Source organism: Mustela nivalis (genome assembly GCF_964662115.1).
Source record: "Mustela nivalis genome assembly, chromosome: 14".
NCBI lineage: Eukaryota > Metazoa > Chordata > Mammalia > Carnivora > Mustelidae > Mustela > Mustela nivalis.
Window position 1 is genome coordinate 69821600 of NC_139033.1, and position 24072 is coordinate 69845671.

The following is a 24072-nucleotide window of genomic DNA, read 5'->3' on the forward strand; positions in this document are numbered from 1 at the left end:
TGTGTTTAACCTTATATATTAACTTTTATATATATATATTTTTTTCTTTCCTTTAAAATTTTGGGAGGTAGTTTCTTCTAAGAGATCAGAATACACCCAAAACCAAGTGGGTGGTTCTGTTCTATTCACCAATTATATATATATATATATATATATATATATATATATATATATATATATAATATATATATATATATAATGCATAATATATTATATATAGTCCCCCTTTCTTCTTCCACTGGTTGGTTTTGGGTCCTTCTGATTTGGTTAGCATATATTTTTCTGGGGTCTTTGCCACCCTTTTATTACTTTTAGTATTTTATTCTCTCATTCATATATTCTTATCTGGAAAAAATGACAAGGCTGAAAAACACACCACAAAAAACAACAACAACAAGAGGCAATACCAATGGCCAGGGACCTAATCAATATGGACATTGGTAACACGTCAGAACTATAGTTCAGAACAATGATTCTCAAGGAGCTAGCTGGGCTCAAAAAAAGGCATGGAAGATATTAGAGAATCCTTTCTGGAGAAATAAAATACCTTTCTTGAGCAATAAAAGAACTAAATTATAACCAAGTAGAAATTTAAAGAAGCTATTAATGAGGTGCACTCCAAAAAGGAGGATCTTACTGCTAGGATAAATGAGGCAGAAGAGAGAATTAGTGATACAGAAGACCATATGACTGTGAATAAAGAAGCTAAGCAAAAGAGGGGAAAACTACTGGACCATGAGGGGAGAATTCGAGAGATAAGTGATACCATAAGAAGAAACAATTTGACAATAATTAGGATCCCAGAAGAAGAAGAAAGAGAGAGGGGGACAGAAAGTATATTGGACCAAATTATAGGAGAGCATTTCCCTAATATGGCAAAGGGAATAAGCCTCAAAATCATGGAGGCACACCAGAGAATCCCCCTCAAAATCAATAAAAATAGGTGCACACACCCCTCTAACAGTAAAACTTACAAGACTAAGTGACAAAGAGAAAATCCTGAAAGCAGACCAGGACAAGAGGTTTATAATGTGCCATGGTAGAAATATTAGATTGGCTCCAGACCTATCCATAGAGACCTGGCAGGACAGAAAGAAGTGCCATGATATATTCAGACACTAAATGAGAAAAATATCCAGCCAAGAATACTATATCCAGCTATGCTGTCATTGAAAATAAAAGGAAAGATAAAAGCTTCTAGGACAGGGATGTCTGGGTGGCTGAGTAGGTTAAATAAAGCCTCTGCCTTCGGCTCAGGTCATGATCCCAGGGTCCTGGGATCAAGCCCCACATCAGGTTCTCTACTCAGGCCTGCTCCCCCCCCCCCCCGCCTGCCTCTCTTCCTACTTATGATCTCTCTCTCTCTCTGTCAAATAAATAAATAAAATCTTTATTTAAAAAAAGAAAAAAAAAAACACCTTCCAGGACAAATAAAAATTAAAAGTTTGCAAACACCAAATCAGCCCTCCAGGAAATATTGAAAGGGGTCCTCTAGGCAAAGAGGGAGCCTAAAAGTAGTAGACCACAAAGGAACAGAGACAATACACAGTAACAGTCACCTTACAGGCTATACAGTGGCACTAAATTCATATCTTTCCATAGTTAGCCTGAACGCAAATGTGCTAAATACCCCCAAAAGACACCGCTAAATACCTCTAAAAGACACAGGGTATCAGAATGGATAAAAAACAAAACCCATCCATATGCTGTCTACCAGAAACTCATTTTAGACTCCAAAGCACCTCCAGATTTAAAGTGAGGGGGTGGAAAAAAATTTACCATGTTAATGGATGCCAAAATAAAGCTGGGTGGCAATCCTTATATCAGATAAATTAGATTTTAAGCCAAATACTATAATAAGGGTTGAGGAAGGACACCATATTATACTCAAAGGGTCTGTACAACAAGAAGATCTAACAATCTTAAATATCTATGCCCCTAACATAGGGGCAGCCAGCTATATAAAGCAATTAATAACAAAATCAAAGAAACACATCAACAATAATACAATAATAGTAGGGGGCTTTAACACCCCCCTCACTGAAATGGACAGATCATCCAAGCAAAGATGGATCAACAAGGAAAAAAAGGCTTTAAATGACACACTGGATCAGATGGAAATCACAGATATATTTAGAACATTCCATCCCAAAGCAACAGAAAACACATTCTTCTCTAGTGGACATGGAACATTCTCCAGAATAGATCACATCCTGGGTCACAAATAAGTCTCAGCTTATACAAAAAGACTGGGATCATTCCCTGAATATTTTCAGAGCACAATGCTCTGAAGCTAGAACTCAATCACAAGAGGAAAACTGGAAAGAACTCAAATACATGGAGGCTAAAAAGCATCCTACTAAAGAATGAATGGGTCAACTAGGAAATTAAAGAAGAATTGAAAAAAATCATGGAAACAAATGATAATGAAAACACAATGGTTCAAAATCTTTGGGACACAGCAAAGGCAGTCCTGAGAGGAAGGTATATAGCCATACAAGCCTTTCTCAAGAAACAACAAAGGTCTCAAGTAAACAACTTAACCCTACACCTAAAGGAGCTGGAGAAAGAACGGCAAAGAAAGCCTAAACCCAGGAGAAGAGAAATCATAAAGATCAAAGCAGAAGTCAATGAAATTGAAACCAAAAGAGCAATAGAATAAATCAATGAATGTAGGAGCTGATTATTTGAAAGAATTAATAAAATTGATAACCCCTGGCCAGACTTATCAAAAAGAAAAGAGAAATGACCCAAATAAATAAAATGATGAATTAAAGTGGAGCGTTCACAACCAACAGCAAAGAAATACAAACAATTATAAGAACATATTATGAGCAACTACAACCCAGCAAATTTGACAGTCTGGAAAACAGGAAGACAGAAAATCTGAACAGACCCATAACCAGTAAGTAGATTGAAGCAGTCATCAAAAATCTCCCAACAAACCAGAGTCCGGGGTCATATGGCTTCCCAGGGGAATTCCACCAAACATTTATTTATTTATTTATTTATTTTAAGATTTTATTTATTTGACAGAGATCACAAGTAGGCAGAGAGGCAGGCAGAGAGAAAGGAAGGGAAGCAGGCTCCCTGCTGAGCAGAGAGTTCAATGCAGGGCTCGATGCCAGGTCCCTGGGATCATGACCTGAGCCGAAGGCAGAGGCTTTAACCCACTGAGCCACCCAGGCGCCCCTCTACCAAACATTTAAAGATGAATTAATACCTATTCTCCTGAAACTGTTCCAAAAAATATAAATGAAAGGAAAACTTCCAAACTCATTTTATGAAGACAGCATTACCTTGATCCCAAAACCAGACAAAGACCCCACCAAAAAGGAGAATTACAAACCAATATCCTTGATGAACATGGATGCTAAAATTCTCACCAAAATACTAGCCATTAGGATCCAATGGTACATCAAAAGGATTATTCACCATGAGCAAGTGGGATTTATTCCTGGGCTGCATGTTTGGTTCAACATCCACAAATCAATCAATGTGATACAATACATTAATAAAAGAAAGAACAATAACCATATGATACTCCCAGTAGATGCTGCAAAAGCATTTGACAGCATCCTTTCTTGATCAAAACCCTTCAAAGTGTAGGGACAGAGGATACATTCCTCAATATCATCAAAGTGATCTATGAAAAACCCACAGTGAATATCATTCTCAAAGGGGAAAAACTGAGAGCTTTTCCACTAAGGTCAGGAGCATGGAAGGGATGTCCACTATCACCACTGCTATTCAACGTAGTAATAGAAGTCCTAGCCTCAATAATCAGAAAGCAAAAAGAAATAAAAGGCATCCAAATCGACAAAGAAGAAGTCAAACTCTCACTTGTTGCAGATGATATGATACTTTATGTGGAAAACCCAAAAGACTCCACTCCAAAACTCCTAGAACTCTTACAGGAATTCAATAAAGTGACAGGATATAAAATCAATGCACAGAAATCAGTTGCATTTCTAGACACCAACAGCAAGACAGAAGAAAGAAATTAAGGAGTCAATCTCATTTACGATTGCACCCAAAACCTTAAGATACCTAGGAAGAAACCTAACCAAACAGGCAAAGAATCTGTACTCTGAAAACTATAAAGTATTCATGAAAGAAATTGAGGACACAAAGAAATGGAAAAACATTCCATGCTCATGGATTGGAAGAACAAATATTGTGAAAATGTCTATGCTACCCAAAGCTATCTACACAGTTAATGCAATCCCTATGAAAATACCATCCTTTTTTTTTTCCAAAGAAATGGAACAAATAATCCTAAAATTTATATGGAATCAGAAAAGACCCCAAATAGCCAGAGGAATGTTGAAAAAGAAAGCCAAAGTTGGTGGCATCACCATTCCAGACTTCAAGCTCTATTACAAAGCTGTCATCATCAAGACAGTATGATACTGGCACAAAAACAAACACATAGATCAGTGGAACATAATAGAGAGCCCAGAAATGGACCCTCCACTCTATGGTCAACTAATCTTTGACAAAGCAGGAAAGAATGTCCAATGGAAAAAAGTCTCTTCAAAAAATGGTACTGGGAATATTGGACAGCCACATGCAGAAGAATGAAACTGGACCATTTCCTTACATCACACACAAAAATAGACTCCAAATGTATGAAAGACATCAATGTGAGACAGAAATCCACCAAAATCTTTGAGGAGAACTCAGGCAACAACCTTGTCGACCTCAGCTGCAGGAACTTCTTCCAGAAACGTCGCCAAAGGCAAGGGAAGCAAGGGCAAAAGTGAACTACTGGGATTTCATCAAGATGAAAAGCTTTTGCACAGCAAAGGAAATAGTCAATAAAACCAAAAGACAACTGACAGAATGGGAGAAGATATTTGCAAATGACATATCAGATAAAGGGCTAGTATCCAAAATCTACAAAGAATTTATCAGACTCCACACCCAAAGAACAAATAATCCAATCAAGAAATGGGCAGAGGACATGAACAGACATTTCTGCAAAGAAGACATCCGGATGGCCAACAGACACATGAAAAAGTGCTTCACATCACTCGGCATCAGGAAAATACAAATCAAAACCACAATGAGATACCACCTCACACCAGTCAGAATGGCTACAATTAACACATCAGGAAACAACAGATGTTGTTGAAGATGCAAAGAAAGGGGAACCCTCCTATGCTGTTGGTGGGAATGCAAGCTGGTGCAGCCGCTCTGGTAAACAGCATTGAGGTTCCTCAAAAAGTTAAAAATAGAGCTACCCTATGACCCAGCAATCACACTACTGGGTATTTACCCTAAAGATACAAATGTGGTGATCCAAAGGGGCACATGCAGCTGAATGTTGATAACAGCAATGTCCACAAGAGCCAAACTATAGAAAGAACCCAGATGTCCATTCACAGATGAATGGATAAAGAAGATGAAGTTTGTATGTACACACACACACACACACACACAGGAATATTATGCAGCCATCAAAATAAATGAAATCTTGCCGTTTGCAATGATGTGGATGGAACTAGAGGGTATTATGCTAAGTGAAGTAAGTCAATGAGAGAAAGATAATTATCATATAATCTCTCTTATGTGAGAAATTTGAGAGGTAGGGCAGGGGGGTTGGGAGATAGGAAAGGAAAAAATGAACCTAGATGGGATTGGGAGGGAGACAAACCATGAGACTTAATCTCATTAAACAAACTGAGGGTTGCTCAGGGGTGGAGGGGTAGGCATAGGGTGGTTGTATTATGGACATTGGGGAGGTTATGTGCTATGCTGAGTGCCGGAAATGTGTAAGCCTGATGATTCACAGACCTGTACCCCTGGGGCAAATAATACATTATAGGTTAATAAAAACAATTAAAAAAGAGAAAAAATTCAATTACAGTACTTTAGAGTCTTGATTTATAGCTGCCATAATTTAGTAAACATATCTTCTTTTTTCTAAATACATGGTGCCCTGGGTCAATTTGCAATTTGGGACCAATTTAGGGGGAAAAAATAAAAGGCTGAAGAAAGGCAATAGCATCAGTGAATTCAAGAAGGTTAGTGCAGTGTATTGCCAACTATATATGTATCTCAGTTCCCATCAAAAAGTTTATTAAAGGATCTCTACCCAGTAAGAGCCTTCTTCTTCTTCTTTTTTTTTTTTTTAGTTTTTTATTTATTCATTTGACAGACAGAGATCACAAGTAGGCAGACAGACAGGCGGGCAGAGGGGTAAGCAGGCTCCCTGCTGAGCAGGGAGCCCGATGTGGGGCTTGATCCCAGGACCCTGAGATCATGACCTGAGCTGAAGGTAGAGGCTTAACCCACTGAGCCACCCAGGTGCCCCAAGAGCCTTCTTTTACTTAAAGGGATAAGGGAGCACTTAGATAAAACCAAGTAATTGTTTTAAAAAAAATCTATTTGGACTATTTCTATATATCACCAAAGGATCACTGATGTAGTGAAAAGAATACTGAGCCAGATAACAGAATAAACTATTTCAGCTTTGAGATCCATAAGTTGTGTGATAATCAACTACTCCCCTCAGTAGAACTGCCTCTATCTATAACTCAAAGCATCCAAATTGAAGGTTCCCTAAAATTCTTTCCAAATCAAAGTTTCTAGAAACCTGTGATTAGTATGCTTTCTGATTTGTTGTTATGAGAATTTTTTCTTAACATTAAATGTATTTTCTGGGAGCAATATCGGCAACAATACTTATAATATATAAGTATATATGTTATAATAGTATACATATTTATATATGTTATTTATGTGATATATATGTATGTTATATATATGTTATAATAATATAGGTAATATATATGTATATATGTTATATATAACTATATTATATATGTCATATATGTTATAATAGTATACATATTTATGTTATTTATGTGATACATATGTATGAATATATGTGTATATTATGTATATAAAAGATATTCATACATTTGAAGCTATATTACAAATATATATAAATATTAATTTGCTATTATTTCATCAATTTTAAGATACACAATTTTTCTGCATTTTAACATCTCTGAAACTTAAATATGCAACAATAGCATATATATGTTATATATGTTATAATAGTATACATATTTATATATGTGTTATAATATATAACATATGTTATATATGTTATATATTTAATGTTATAGTAATATATATGTAATATATATGTCATATGTGTTATAATAGTATACATATTTATATGTTATAATAGTATGCATATATATGTTATATGTTATATATAATATATATGTATTATAATATATATGTATTATAATATATATGTTATAATATATGTTATATATGTAATAATATAATATATATGTTATAATAGTGTAATATATGTTATAATAGTATACATATTTATGTTATTTATGTGATACATATGTATGAATATATGTGTATATTATGTGTATAAAAGATATTCATATATTTGTAACTATATTACAAATATATATAAATATATATATATTTACAAATATATATATTTGTAACTATATTACAAATATATATAAATATTAATTTGCTATATTTCATCAATTTTAAGATACATAATTTTTCTGCATTTTAACATCTCTGAAACTTAAATATGCAACAATAGCAACTCACAATCACTGTTGATAAGACAGTGGTCATACCATAAATGTGATTGCTTGTACATGTGTAAACTTGATTACTGCTGTTCACAAAGACAGCAATAGGACTGAATTATAGACATTGTTTCCAAGAAAAGCCTCAGTTCTGAGAAGGGAATCCATAGCATGGAACACCCTCTCAAATAAACATGAAGGGAAAATGATTCCCCTCAAACAAGACAGAGATTCCACTAGTGCTCAGGGGACTAGAAGGAAGAGAGCCTGCCTAAGCTATCTGAGATAGCCAGCCAGGAACCTGATAGAATTCTAAGGATGTGTTCATGTTGTACTTTGTGAGTATTTATTTGAATCACTGAAGAATAAACCTGCTGAAAAGTATCGTGATGTGGTTGTTAAGCCTGATGGATAACTGCAGTCCCTTAATATTCTAGTCAATAAAACAATTTTTTTTAAAAGATTTATTTAATTAGAGAGAGAGAGAGCGAGCGCACAGGGGGAGGAGCAGAGGGAGAGAGAAAATCTCAGGCAGACTCCCCACTGAGCATGGAGCTTGACTCAGGGCCAATCCCATGACCCTGAGATCATGAACTGAACCAAAACCAAAAGTTGAACATTTAACCAACTGAGCAACCCAGGAGCCCTTATAAAACCATTTTAGATTCATCTGAAGAAGGAATGTGGGTTCGGGTTATTCTGTGGAAAGCTTTCTATTGATAACTTCTAGTAAAAGTCAAGAGAGGTTCTATATCAAAATCTATCTAATGAGGATAAGTGACTTACAAGAAATTACTGGAAACTTTAGTGGAAAACATGTTTTAGAAATGCCACTTCACAGGTGCTCCTGATAAAACACAAAAATATATGGAAAATCACCAAACATCAGTGACTTTGAGTTGGAAAGTGATTCTGAAATGTAAGACTCAACATACATGTGTTTTAAAAAAGAGTTAAATAATTTATTTTACCTAGATTTTCATTTTTCTATATTATAAAAGGGTTACATAGTTAAACATTTTATACTCAAATCAGTATAAAACTCTTTTATGAGCAGAACATTAAGTTCTAGTTCAAAAAGAAGCATTATGTCACAGTTCCTTTCTTTGTGATATGTAAAAGAAAGGAACATTTTGCAATCAATGGTGTCTCAGAATCTATGAACTTCACTGTATGTTTTATTTATATACAGAAGGACACAGAGTTACAGAGATATTCTAATTCAAAAGGAAGAATTATGTCACAGATTAAAACATGATTTCCTTTCTTTGTCATATATAAAAGAAAGGAGCATTTTGTAATCAATGGTGTCCCAGAGTCTATGAACTTCATTGTAGTTTTATGTATATAGAGAAGGACAGACAGTTATACAGGTTTCCAACCTTTTCTTATCAGTTATCCCACTGCCCCAAGTTTTCAAAGCTTTTCCTTAAAAAACAGACACAATGTATTATAATTCCCTTCATGTTTCTATATCCTATCTACTGCTATATAACAAGCAACTCCCAAATTTAGTGACCTAAAACAATTTATTATCTATCTTAGCCCTCTGGGTTGACTAGGATCAACTGGTAGATCTTCATTTGGAATTTTTTATGTAGTTGCTATCAAATGGAAGTCATGGCTTGAGTCATCTGAAGGACCCACAAGGCTAGACATCCAGGAAGATTCTCTCACATGGCTGACAGATGATGCTGTCTTTTCTACTGGTAGCTCGACTAGGCCTGTCGACCAGGCTTCTCCATGTGGCTTGAGCTTCTCTCATCACGGATGGTTCTGAAAGGAAGTATTCTAACAGCAAGCATTCCAACAGACCGAGGTGGATACTCTAGGACATTTTATGATCTAGTTCCAAAACTTCCAGAATGTCATTTCTTCTATAATCTGTTATTCAAAAAAGTTATCACAGCCATCATAGATTCATGGGAGAAGGAATGAGAGTCCACCACTCAGTGGGAGAGGTAGGAAAGAATTTGTAGTCCTCTTTAATCTGCCACTTTATTCTGTAGTCAAAATAGTTTATATTTTTACCACATAAATAATGCACTCACCCTGTCCCTCCATATTTCATCCAATTTGGCATAAGCCCCAAACCCAGGATTGTGTTAACAAAGTTATATCTAGCAAAAATGAAGCTCCTCAGGTAAGACCAAGTACTTGTCTCCTTTCTAGGAAGAATCGGTGAACTAAAGAGACAGATTACACACCCCCTTCAAATATGCATACAACCAACATACAAAGGTGACACGTGCGTAGTGTAATAAAAATAAGTACTTCAATTAAAAAAGGACTGGATGAAAAACTCATAGCAGTTACCAGTCCTTGCAATTTTGAAACCCAGCTGAGCACACTTTGCCAGTTCCTTGACTAGGACCTGTCTTGCTCCCTAGAGGTCCTCCCTTGCCGCTGCTTTTGGCTCTACTCTCCAGGCTTTGCCTTCCCTCTGAGTCGTGCTTCCTTTCTCACAGACTCACAGCTGAATTTGCACATGAGATTCTCAGACTGCTATCTCCAGGGAGATTCTGGAAGCTCTTCCCATTTAAAAATGTTTCTAATTCATTTTAGTTTTAATCGGTGTTTCTCACAGTGCAGATTTTGGTATTCATTTTGATCCTTATTGGGTTAAACTCTGTTGGACAAAGGCCTCACTTACAAATATCTGCAAAACAAGCCCCTCTCTGGATCGCACTGATATGTGGGACAATATCTTCACGATTCTTAAAAACTCTGTCAAGAATATAAAATGCCTGTCATTCATACACTTAATATTTTTAGAGAATCTCTTCTTCTCTATCACAGATGCCTAAGGGGCTCATTGTTAGTATTGTGAGAAGCCCACATAGGCATGATTTAAATCTTTTGGATGTCTCGATAATCTTTTACGCACAGTCTTCAGATCTTTTTCCTGAAGCCATGCTTTACTGATAGCGTCCTAGAACATTTCTAAATTTGAGTTTCTTTACCAGAAGGGACCAGGGATAAGAAAAAATTATTTTGAGCCAAGTTCATTTGTGTATCCGGGAAATTGTGCTTAGAATATGAATAGTGCCTTCTCTGGGATATCTTTCTCTCCACATGTTTAATCACAGAGAGCAAGAGGAAGGATGTGGCACGTTAAACATCTGCCGGGAAATCTCTTTTGCCAAGACCATGACCTCTTTCAATTTTCTGTGTTAGTTCAGGTAACAGTCTGATAATTTTCTGTCACAACATAGCAACTATTGCTTTACCACCAATGTTCAAAAATTACAGTCTCCCTTTCTTTGATCTTACACTTAACATCCTCAGATTCTGCTCATTGCTAGTCCCAAGACAAAGACATGTTTTAGGTATGTCTTATGATTGACACCCACTTCTAGCTGTCATTTTGTTTTAATTATCTGATGCTACTTAACAGATTCTTGTATCCAATTTTCCTTAAGGTATTTAAACTTTGAAGATAGTTAATGGAGACTCAGACTGGCTTTGGAACCATTATGGTCTGGATTATTTTTTTTGGAGGGAATATACCTAAATTAGCAGATAAAAAGAATATATTTCACTGTTTCTTATTAAATGGTCTTTAGTTCAGAAATAACCTGGCTAAGTTGCATCTGTGTTGGAGGAACATTTCTGTCTTTATTTTCTTTACTGGCCCTGAAATTTGTCACAGAATTTCTTTTTAAATATACTTTAGGAAAAGAAATAAGGTGTTCTTTCTTCTCTGATGAATAATTTATAAAAACCCTCTCAATGACATTTGGTCAATTGGAAAAGAGTTTTTAACATTTTTTTCTAACATAATAGATAAATAATGGTCTGGCTGACCAAATAAGCATGAACTGTGAAATGACCTATCTACTAAATTCCATTGCTCTTTTGATAATACATGCCCCAAGTGTCCAGCAGGGTGGGAATACACCAAATGGTCATTAATGTAATTCCTGTCACTCATTTCTGTTGATATTCAGTCTATGAGGAGCATCAGGAATTTCATATTGATACTTATAATCAGTTGTTTTATTTTTAAATCGTTAACTTTTTAGTATCAGTCAGAACCTCACAGATGGTTTCTATAAATTAGTTTAGGGATGCAACGCACACACACAAACTTAAGCAGGAAAATAAAGTCAGATGGTGTTGACTTCCACAGCCATGAATATGGTCTGAAATAACAAAAACGAAAGCTAGAATCGGGCAAACATCTACATTCAGCTGCAGTATGTGAGTTGTTTGTTTGTTGTCTTGTTTATCTAACAATTGAGGCTGAACTGTCATCTGAATTAACAAGGAACAGATGATTTTAAAGAGCTTGAACCATACTGAAACTCTGTTGATTTTTAACGATTCAATGACTTCTGGGAGTATAGTGGGTTTTTTCCAGTGTAATAAAAGGAAATTTCATACTGGGTTTAGAGTCCATGCATTAAAAAGTATGGAACTCCATACTTAGCACTTAAAGCTCGAGTTCTCTTTCTGTACATGTGAGTATATTGTGAAAAGAAGATACCACTCAATTCCATCAGAGGCTTTGTTGTGAAAAGTGAGGGCTGAACTCTAGAAAGGTTGATCATGTGAAGATAGTGGTCCTGTGAGCCATGGGAACTCCTTTAGCATTCAGGAGACCTTTAGCCTTGGCCCCAGCCTTTCAATCTATTTAACCATTTACAGAGACCATAATTATACTCTAAAACAAATCTTCTCTTGACTTACAGATCGCTAAGTCCATTCATTTGGGACAAATCAATGTGAGCCAGTGATGGAACTGTCTGACCTCTTGGATCAGCAACAAAGGAGATGAAATAGGCCACAAACTTGTTTTAGTCCCTTGCAATACATGAAGGCCAGATCTGTGGGGAAAATGGTTGATATATGTAACTTGTGTATCAGTGAGGGTCATGGTCACATATTAAGTACAAAGGTACGGGGCTGCATATGTATAGGCCTACCAGAAATATAGGAACCCAGGGCCAGCAGCAACAGAGCTGTTACAGTTGTAGGCTTAAAAGGACAAGGAAAAGGAATAATCCTCAAAACCAAGAAGAAGAGGTGATAGAGTTCACCACCCTGACAGAAAGGCAGTTCCACAAGGATAAAACCAAGGGCCAAATTCCCTGAACTCTCTTCCCTCCCTCCACTTTTCTGCCAGGCTCCTCAACTAGGAGTGAGAAGACACAGGACATTGTGGCCATCATTCACACGGCTCATCTTCTTATGGGAAAAAACAGAGTGGAGGAGTGATCTAGAGGGATGAAAATATTTCTCTGATATAAATGCTATCTGGCATTCTATCATCCTACACTCTTCATCAAGGCTCTTTTTTTTTATTTTTTTCTAAAGATTTTATTTATTTATTTGACAGATCACAAGTAGGCAGAGAGGCAGGCAGAGAGAGAGAGTAGGGGAAGCAGGCTCCCTGCTGAGTGGATAGACCGATGTAGGGCTCAATCCCAGGACCCTGAGATCATGACCAGAGCCGAAAGCAGAGACTTTAACCCACTGAGCCACCCAGGCGCCTTCATCAAGGCTCTTAAGGAGAACTCCCATCACTTCTGGCAGCCACATTATCGAACTTTACTCAATTCCCTTTCCCTATTGTCCCTATCTCCATTTTTCTTACTTTAAAACTCTGCTTTATATTAGAAGATGATCATTGTAAAAACTATTCCTTAGCCAACATATAAGTAAATCTGACTATTAAAGTGTTTCCAAATTTGGTTAAAAATGTATATTACCAGAAGTTTCTAAAGGTTAATGGGTTTATTGGTTGCTAATTTCATGGTAGGCCACCTTTTTAGGTTCTTCCACAGCTCTCAACATAGCTCCTCCTATATTTATGAATTGATACAGTGACTGTAGAGTATCTGTGGATATTATTTAATATACAAGTGAGAGACACAACGGAGATTAAAACACAGTTGTCACATTCAGATATCCTGTAGCTTATCCATAAAAAAAAGGAAAGTAAACAAAATGTTCAGTGTGGTGAAATAGGGATGTGGATAACATGGAGCTTAAGTCCCATGGTTTCCATAAGTAGGAGCTTATTTCTCACTGAGCAAGGAATGCAGTAAGCTTACAGCCTCCAGCTACAGCGCCCTTGGGATCTGCCTCAGTCTGCCCTTGATCTGAAGCCTCTACATTCTTTCAAGGCAACCACCAGCGAAAGACTGAGCATGAATGTGGTGGGCAGTGGGGATGGGGACATTTTTGTTCAACATGAAACTCTTCTAATGTTTGGCTGTGTCCTCTTCCTGGTGTTGGTGAGGATTTGATGAGATCTTCACTGTCTGAGACTCTCCCTGCCCGTTTTTCTTTTCTCTCCTCTTTTATTTCCACACTTTATAGGTTTTCATTGCTGGTTAACAGTTTGATCTGTTAAGTCCTGCTACCTTCTCTTTGATCTTTACTTTATTCCCTGATAAACCTCTTGCATCCCTAACTTCATTTCAGTACCTATTTTTGAGAAGAACTAATTACTACAGTTAGGAGAAAGTATAGCATGTTATGAGAATATGAAGCAATAGTCATGAGAATCTCATATACTTGAAATGCCAGACTTGGTCATAAGTATAAATTTCAATTGTTTTTATTACAATCATAGCATCTCAGACCTAGGAAAGATCCTATGATTGTCCCTACCATATGTCTGATGCTTTAATTCCCTTGCCCTTATAAGAAATCATATAGGATGTGTTCCTGAGATGTGTTCCTTTCACCCTGAGATAATTTAACTAATATAAATTCAAACTTCTATTGTCTGCTTGCTTATAGTTTTAATGCCTTTTGCTTAATTATTGCTCCTAGGATGGAAAGGAGTAAATATTTTACATGACTTATCTCATAGTTGTTGGAAGGCATTTATTATGTCCACTCATGGGGAACTTCCAGGCTCTTTGCTAAGAAGCAAAGTATTTCTCCTGTGATAGCCTTGAGCACAGTGCCTGAATATTATTATCACATAATTAATAAATTGATAATTGGAATTGAATTCCTTCAATATCATAGTCTCTCCCTTAGGTATCTCCAATTTATCTTAAGACTTTTTAAACTGTGAATTTTGGAACTAAATAAAAAACATTGATACATTTAAGCCATGTGTAAAAGGAGTTTTAAGACCTCTCTTTTCTCAATAATATGTTTATACTGGTGTCACATAGGATTAATAGCTACCATTTATTGTACACTTATAATGTGCTTAGACCATGCTAATTACATCACATATTAGCTCATTTCATCTTTACCCTGATTTGGAAAGTATATATTTATTTCACAGTTGAACAAACTGAGGCCACAAAAGCAATATATGTGCTTAAGGTCCCACAGCTAATGGGGGCACCAGGATTTGAAACTGATTGTCAGGGACTCAAAGCAAGATGGCAGAGGAGTAGCAGACTGAAATGATATCAGATTCCAGGAGTTCAGCTAGATAGGTATCAAACCACTCTGAACACCTATAAACTCAATAGGAGATAGAAGAGAAGAAGAGCAGCAAATCTAGAAACAGAAAATTGACCACTTTCTGAAAGGTAGGATGTATGGAGAAGTGAATCTGAAGCCACAGGAAGATAAACATGGTGGGAGGGGCCAGGTCCTGGCAAATGGCAGAGCGGGGGAGCACAAAATCAGAACTTTTGGAAGTCTGCTCCACTGAAGGACATCACTCCAGAGGCTAAGCAGGGGTGGAGCCCTTGTGGGGACAGCATGGTCTCAGGTCCCGCAGGGTCACAGAAAGATCAGGGGTGTCTGAGTGTGGCAGAGCTGCCAGGTATCAGAGCAGGAAAGCTGGCTGCAGAGACAGAGCCAAAGAGTGAGCTTTAAGATCAGGGTTACCTTAAACCATGATCCACGGCTATGAAATAAAAGACATCCAAATTGGCAAAGAAGTCAAACTCTCACTTGTTGCAGATGATATGATATTTTATGTAGAAAACCCAAAAGACTCCACTCCAAAACTCCTAGAACTCTTACAGGAATTCAATAAAGTGTCAGGATATAAAATCATAGTGCAGAAATCAGTTGCATTTCTATACACCAACAGCAAGACAGAAGAAAAGAGAAATTAAGGAGGCAATCTCATTTATGATTGCACCCAAAACATTAAGATACCTAGGAAGAAACCTAACCAAAGAGGCTAAGAATCTGTACTCAGAAAACTATAAAGTACTCATGAAAGAAATTGAGGAAAACACAAAGAAATGGAAAAACATTTCATGCTCATGGATTGGAAGAAAAAATATTGTGAAAATGTCTATGCTACCCAAAGCTATCTACACAGTTAATGCAATCTCTATCACAATGCCATCCAATTTCTCAAAGAAATGGAACAAATAGTCCTAAATTTTATATGGAACCAGAAAAGACCCCGAATAGCCAGAGGAATGTTGAAAAAGAAAGCCAACGTTGGTGGCATCACAATTCCGGACTTCAAGCTCTATTACAAAGCTGTCATCATCAAGACAGTATGGTACTGACACAAAAACAGACACATAGATCAATGGAACAGAATACAGAGCCCAGAAATAGTCCCTCATCTCTATGGTCAACTAATTCGACAAAGCAGGAAAGAATATTCAATGGAAAGAAGACTGTCTCTTTAACAAATGATGTTGGGAAAATTTGACAGCCATGTGCAGAAGAATGAAACTGGACCATTTCCTTCTACCACACACAAAAATAGACTCAAAATGGATGAAGGACCTCAATGTGAGAAAAGAATCCATCAAAATCCTTGAGGAGAACACAGGCAGCAACCTCTTGACCTCAACTGCCACAACCTTTTCCTAGAAACATCGCTAAAGGCAAGGGAAGCAAGGGCAAAAGTGAACTACTGGGTCAAGATCAAAAGCTTTTGCACAGCGAGGAAACAGTCAACAAAACCAAAAGATAACTGACAGAATGGGAGAAAATATTCGCAAACAGCATATCAGATAAAGGGCTTTATCAAAAAGCTATAAAGAACTTACCAGACTCAACTCTCAAAGAACAAATAAGCCAATCAAGAAATCAGCAGAAGATATGAACAGGCATTTCTGCAAAGAAGACATCCAGATGGCCAAGAGACACATGAAAAAATGCTCAACATCACTTGGCGTCAGGGAAATACAAATCAAAACCATAATGAGATACCACCTCACACCAGTCAGAATGGCTTAAATTAACAAGTCAGGAAATAACAGATGTTGGCAAGAATGCAGAGACTTTCTCCTACACTGTTAGTGGGAATGCAAGCTGGTGCAGCCACTCTGGAAAACAGCATGGCGTTTCCTCAAAAAGTTGAAAATAGAGCTACCCTATGACCCAGCAACCGCACAACTGTGTTTTTACCCTAAAGATACAAATGTAGTGATCCAAAGGGGCACATGCGCCCAAATGTTTATAGCAGCAATGTCCACAATAGCCAAACTTTGGAGAGAACCTAGATGTCCATCAACCGATGAAATGGATAAAGAAGAAATGACTATATATATAAATAGTATGCAGTCATCAAAAGAAATGAAATCTTGCCATTTGCAACAATATGGATGGAACTAGAGGGTATTATGCTGAGCAAAATAAGTCAATCAGAGAAAGACAATTACCATATGATATCCCTGATATGAGGAATTTGAGAGGCAGAGTGGGGGGTTTGGGGAGTAGGGATGGAAAAAATGAAAGAAGATGTGATTGGGAGGGGGAGAAACCATAAGAGACTCTTAATCTCACAAAATAAACTGAGGGTTGCTGGGGGGATGGGAAGTGTGGAGAGGATGGTTTGGTTATGGACATTGGCGAGGGTATGTGATATGGTGAGTGCTGTGAAGTGTGTAAGCCTGATGATTCACAAACGTGTACCCCTGAGGCAAATAATACATTATATGTTTATAAAAAGAATAATAAAAATAATAAAATTAAAAAAAGAAACTGAGTTTGTCTAATCTCAAAGCTCATGCTTTTGACCATTATGTTATTCCTGTAGATCTTTGTCAACCTGATTAGAATACTGACATATGTTGAGTTTGCTGTCAATTATATTTGTCTATTTCACAAGTATTGTACACTACCTCTTTTCTTTACATAATTATTTTGTTTTGTTAAAATTCAACTTGCATGATACTGAGAATATGGATTGAACTGTTTACTGCCACTTCAACTGCTTGGAGAATTTGATTTACAGAATATGGCTTACTTTGTCTCTTCCTCCAAAAACCGGGAATAATAGAATCGATAGTCATCTCTAGGCCTGTTCAAGGCCAAGGTGTTTAAATGTTTTGTTTACTGATGTATCTTAAGCACAAAGGATAGAGACTGGTCCATAGCAAATGCTCAGAAAATAATTGTTGAGTGGATTGCTATAATTAAAAAAGATGTGTTACGCACATCCTTAGCATAATACCTTGGGTTAGCACAATACATTTTACTCTCAATAAATGGTAGATATTATTAACTTGAACTTTGAAGATGTAAAAGACAACACATACTGTCATTTTTAGATTATTCCTATAATTCAGTTTATTGAGATATTGTGATTTTTTAATTCTTTCCTGCAACATATTTATCATTACTTTTTTTTTAATTTAATTTTTTATTTTTTATAAACATATATTTTTATCCCCAGGGGTACAGGTCTGTGAATCACCAGGTTTACACACTTCACAGCACTCACCAAAGCAGGAGACAAACCATAAGTGACTCTTAATATCATTACTTTTATTTCTGTGTTACCTAAACATGCCTCTTAACCAGACAGGTCTTAGAAATTTCTGTAATTCTGTAAATTATATAAATTTGTAATAGATACTCTGCTCCAGGCTAGAAGTAGTCCCTGAATATAGGCTTCTATCTTGATGGCAGTTTATTGTTTTAGACTCCTGGAGATTTATAACTGACAAGGACCTGATAAATCACCAATATTTTAAACCATAAAGCCAGACAACTTTTAGAAAGTGATTACCCTTTCCATACTGTCTCCCTCCTGACTATTCTCACCAGGCCCCTGAGTGTCAAAGAGCATCTGGTGGAAGCCTGAAGATGTGTCTCCTGAGGTGTCTCTTGACCTCATTTGCCATTTGCAGTAAAGATTTATCAGATCCAAATTGGAGGAAATAAGAATTGATTGTGAAGGCAAACATCAGGCTTTCATTCTGAAAAAGAAGCCAAAACTGCCCTAACTCCAAGAGAAGATTTTGTCCAAATGTTACAAAACACAAAGAAAAAGACCCATATTGTTTTCTTACTATGTTGCTTATTCTAAATAACTGATAAAATTAAAAATTCTTTTTCTTTTCCTCCTTAATTGATATTAGCGATGCCTGTGCTAGTCACAACTTTTAATTTATCTTACTTTTCTATTATCCCATTATAAAAATTTTTTAAAACTTTAGAAATGGCATTAGAATCTCATTTTTAAAAGCCAATACAGAAATAACATTAAATAAGATAGACTGGTTCCATGAATTTATCCTCTCAAACTTACTAAAATGTCCAAGAATGAAGGAAATGACCCAGGACAAAAACAACTGGAGATGAGATAGGTGCGTTGGAAGATTTTAAATAATTTTCAGAAGACAGGGGTGCCTGGGTGGCTCAGTGGGTTAAAGCCTCTGCCTTCAGCTCAGATCATGATCCCAGGGTCATGGGATCGAGCCCCGCATCAGGCTCTCTGCTCAGTAGGAAGCCTGCTTCTTCCTCTCTCTCTCTCTCCCTCCCTCCCTCTCTGCTTACTTGTGATCTCTGTCTGTCAAATAAATAAAAAAAATTTTAAAATTAAAAAAAATAATTTTTAGAAGACAAATAATAGGTGGAGTAGTTGTAAGAAGAGCAGAAAAAGTTAAAGGCTAAGAATTTGTCAAGAATTTCCAGTGGAAATCAAGTAATCAGAATCCCTGAGAAAAGAGGTGAATAAAAGTGCTGGAATAAGTGGAATTGGTTGAAAGCTCATATATAAAAAGGTGAGACATTCAGATCTCCACCTGCATTCTTAGGAGCCAGGCAATTAGGAACATCCTACCCCTAGAACAGAATAAAATTAAATTCTTTGTACACATTGAGCCAGCATGTCTCTTGATACTGGAAAATGGGGTTCAGTGGAGTCCTGGTGTGAAAGGCTGGATTGTGAGCCAGAGAATTGGGAGTGAAGTTACTTCAGATCAGGTTGCATGGCAACTTCATGGCTTGCTGTAAAATGTCCAGTTTCCACTAAGTCTCAGAAGAAGCCAAAACTACTTTTCAAAAAGAGTGTTCTTAGCCATAGGGAGTGGCAGGGATTGGCTCCAAAGGCCTGGGTCCTCCCTGGGACCCACCTGCAGGGCCCGCCAAAGTCTCTAAACATCATCTCTCTGTGCCACTGGCACTTTAAGCAACGTCAAATCTGCTAGACCACCTGTTGAAGTGGTAGAGCCTCCCCTTGCTCTGGGCCCCACTTAAAGCTAGCAGCTTTTTGGGTCACTTGGTAATGGGCCAGAGTAGGACACTCAGTGAAGAATAAGTTGCCTCTAAAATCCTTCTTTCCTTTCATCACTTTCTTTAATGTAGTGAAGAGCAACCAGTCAATCTCATGATACTTTTTAGGTGGAAAAAAACTGTTCTAAGGTAGCAAACGCATGGCCAACAAAAATCTTGCCTTTTATAAATACTTGATTATGAGTAGAGAGAGCAAGATACAGAAGGAAATTGATTGCAAAGAGGTGACAAACAAGTGGGGCTGGCAAGTCTGACATTTGTAGGGTGGGCCAGCAGTCTGGAAACTCCCGCAAAGCGGGTAAAGGTAGAATTTCTTATTCCTCAGGGAAATACCAGTTTTACTCTTGAGGTCTTTTAATTGCTTAGTTAAATATCACTCAGATTATGGAGGACAATCCCCTTTATTTAAGGTAACTAATTCAAGATGTTAATTACTCTACAAAACACCTTCATGGCAATACTTAGTATTTGATTAAATCGGTAGACAATAGAGCCTAGGCTAGATGACACATAAAACTCATCATCACAAGAAGTAAAATGCATGACAATATTACAGAAAAGATGAAAGAGTGGCAAATGGAGTTTATTTAGATGTGGTAAGGCAAAAATCAACATTTAGAATGGAATGAGTTAAGGACTCTTAAATTCTTGTAATCTAAAGTAACCATTAATGAAATAGTAAAAGAAGGTATAAGTAGTATGCTAATAGAGAGGGGATAAAGAATAATAATAAAATAATTGATTCACCTAAATTAAAGAAAGAAAACCCAGAAAAATAAAAAACACAAAATAGGTAACTCAGTGGGCAAATAGTAAGATGGCAGAAATAATTCTAAATATATCAGTAAATGTAAAAGATTAGATTCTCAAATTAAAATAAAACAGTACCTACCTGGATAAAAATAAAACTGTAAACATATCATTTTTATAAGAGACATCTTAAAAATAAGAACATTGAAAAGTAATAGATAGGAAAGGGTACATCGAATGAATTCAAACCAAAAGAAAGTTGGTATAGTTGTATCAATCAGCCAATCAGACTTTGAGGCAAGAGACATTAATAAAAATTGAGAATACACAATGGAAGTCTCTTCAATAAATGTGTTGGGAAGATTGGACAGCTACATGCAAAAGAATGAAACTGGACCAGTTTCTTATACCATGCATAAAAATAAACTCAAAATTAAAGACCTAAATGTGAGACCTGAAACCATAAAATTCCTAGAAGAAAACACAGGCAGCAATTTCTTTGAAATAAGCTATAAAAACATTTGTTTATATATGTCTCCTCTGGCAAGGGACAGAAAAGCAAAGTTAAACTACTGGGACCCCAGGGGCACCTGGGTGGCTCAGTGGGTTAAAGCCTCTGCCTTTGGCTCAGGTCATGATCCCAGGGTCCTGGGATTGAGCCCTGCATCGGGCTCTCTGCTCAGCAGGGAGCCTGCTTCCTCCTCTCTCTGCCTGCTTCTCTGCCTACTTGTGATCTCTGTCTGTAAAATAAATAAATAAAATCTTAAAAAAAAAAAAAACTACTGGGACTATATCAAAACAAAAAGCTTCTGCACATGAAGGAAACCATCAACAAAACAAAAAGGCAACCTACCAAATGGGAGATTTTTGTAAATGACATATACAATCCCAAATATATAAAGAACTGATAAAACTCTTCACCAACCCTCCTCCCCATATAATTCAATTAAAATGGGCAGAGGATCTGAATGAACATTCTTCAAAATAACATACAAATGGCCAACACACCTGTGAAAAGATGCTCAACATCAGTCATCATCAGGGAAAGGCAAATCAAAATCACAATGAGTATCACTTTACATCTTGCTTTACATCTTACATCACTTTACATCTCTCAGGATGGCTAGTATTAAAAACATAAGAAAAAACAAGTGTTGTTGAGGGATGTGGAAAAAAAGGAACCTTTGTGCCTTGTTGGTGGTAATGCAGACTGGTGTAGTCACTGTAGAAACTAGGAAAACAAATGGAAAATATACTATTTCTAAAGATGTGTATGTTCCCAATAGTATAACTTCAAAATCCATACAATAAAACATGACTGAACCAAAGAGAAATAAACCCACATGAGAGTGGCATATGATAACATACCTTATTCAAAATAGCTCGTTAAAACGAGGATCAGAGGGGTGCTTGGGTGGCTTAGTTGGTTAAGCAACTGACTCTTGATTTTGGCATAGGTCATGACCTCAAGGTTGTGAGATTGAGCCCTGTGTCAGGCTCCATGCTGGGTGTGGGGCCTGCTTAATATTCTCTCTCAGTCTCTTCCTCTGCCCTCCACCTCTCTCTCCCTTTCTAAGAAAAGAAAAGAGAAAAAGAAGATAAGAAATGAACAAGCATATAGAAAATCTAGAAAGCACAACTCTTGGCCTATTTGATCTTTGTAGAATATTGCTCCCAATAGGTAGAGAATAATACACTTACCAAAATTAATCAAATGCTTGGTCACAGAGTAAGCCTCAATAAATTCCAAAGAATATAAATGGAACATAATGAAATTAAGGTAAAGAAGAATAATAAAAAGTCCTGGAGGAGCTTTACTTTTAACTAGACATCAAAGTCATCATTCCAATAAGAAAAAGCTGAAAATCAATGGTTTTTCCATCAGAGACAGAGGTCACAGGGCAAAGTGCAACCCTGAAATCTAGAGAGACAGGGGAATGCAGAGTCCTAGCTGATATCTGCTTACCTGGAACAGAAGCCACTAGAGCTGTGTACACAGGTAATAATAATAATTTTGACAAACTGCTGAAGCCCGAGTGTTGGTGAGTATGAGAAGAAGGGACACATAGGAGACACACTTTTGTTGGTTTTATCTCCAGGAGCACCACCAGGTTGTCACAGTGAGGATCTGAGAAAAATTCCCCTTTGGTTTTGGGAGAAAGAGGAAAAGAATAGAGATCACTATAAAACAGACCCAAGATTAGTTGACCATAGATTTGAGGGTCTATTTCTGGGCTCTCTATTCTGTTCCATTGATCTATGTGTCTGTTTTTGTGCCAGTACCATGCTGTCTTGATGATGACAGCTTTGTAATAGAGCTTGAAGTCCGGAATTGTGATGCCACCAACGTTGGCTTTCTTTTTCAATATCCCTTTGGCTATTCAAGGTCTTTTCTGGTTCCATATAAATTTTAGCATTATTTGTTCCATTTCTTTGAAAAAGATGGATGGTACTTTGATAGGAATTGCATTAAATGTGTAGATGGCTTTAGGTAGCATAGACATTTTCACAATATTTATTCTTCCAATCCAGGAGCATGGAACATTTTTCCATTTCTTTGTGTCTTCCTCAATTTCTTTCATGAGTACTTTATAGTTTTCTGAGTATAGATTCTGTGTCTCTTTGGTTAGGTTTATTCCTAGGTATTTTATGGTTTTGGATGCAATTGTAAATGGGATTGACTCCTTAATATCTCTTTCTTCTGTCTTGCTGTTGGTGTAGAGAAATGCAACTGATTTCTGTGCATTGATTTTATATCCTGACACTTTACTGAATTCCTGTATAAGTTCTAGCAGTTTTGGAGTGGACTCTTTTGGGTTTTCCACATAGAGTATCATATCATCTGCGAAGAGTGATAATTTGACTTCTTCTTTGCCGATTTGGATGCCTTTAATTTCCTTTTGTTGTCTGATTGCTGAGGCTAGGACCTCTAGTACTATGTTGAATAGCAGTGGTGATAATGGACAGCCCTGCCGTGTTCCTGACCTTAGCGGAAAAGCTTTCAGTTTTTCTCCATTGAGAATGATATTTGCGGTGGGTTTTTCATAGATGGCTTTGATGATATTGAGGTATGTGCCCTCTATCCCTACACTTTGAAGAGTTTTGATCAGGAAGGGATGCTGTACTTTGTCAAATGCTTTTTCAGCATCTATTGAGAGTATCATATGGTTCTTGTTCTTTCTTTTATTGATGTGTTGTATCACATTGACTGATTTGCAGATGTTGAACCAACCTTGCAGCCCTGGAATAAATCCCACTTGGTCGTGGTGAATAATCTTTTTAATGTACTGTTGAATCCTATTGGCTAGTATTTTGTTGAGTA

General features: G+C 36.8%; 1 long non-coding RNA gene across 2 annotated transcripts in view; it reads right to left on the reverse strand.

Moving 5' to 3' along the window:
* LOC309847996 overlaps nucleotides 1-24072 on the reverse strand; it is a 161336-nt gene that overhangs the window by 53713 nt on the left and 83551 nt on the right. For both annotated transcript variants that reach the window (XR_014302777.1, XR_014302778.1), the window contains exon 2: nucleotides 22119-22322. This is a non-coding gene — a long non-coding RNA (uncharacterized lncRNA). The remainder of the gene's footprint in view (nucleotides 1-22118; nucleotides 22323-24072) is intronic.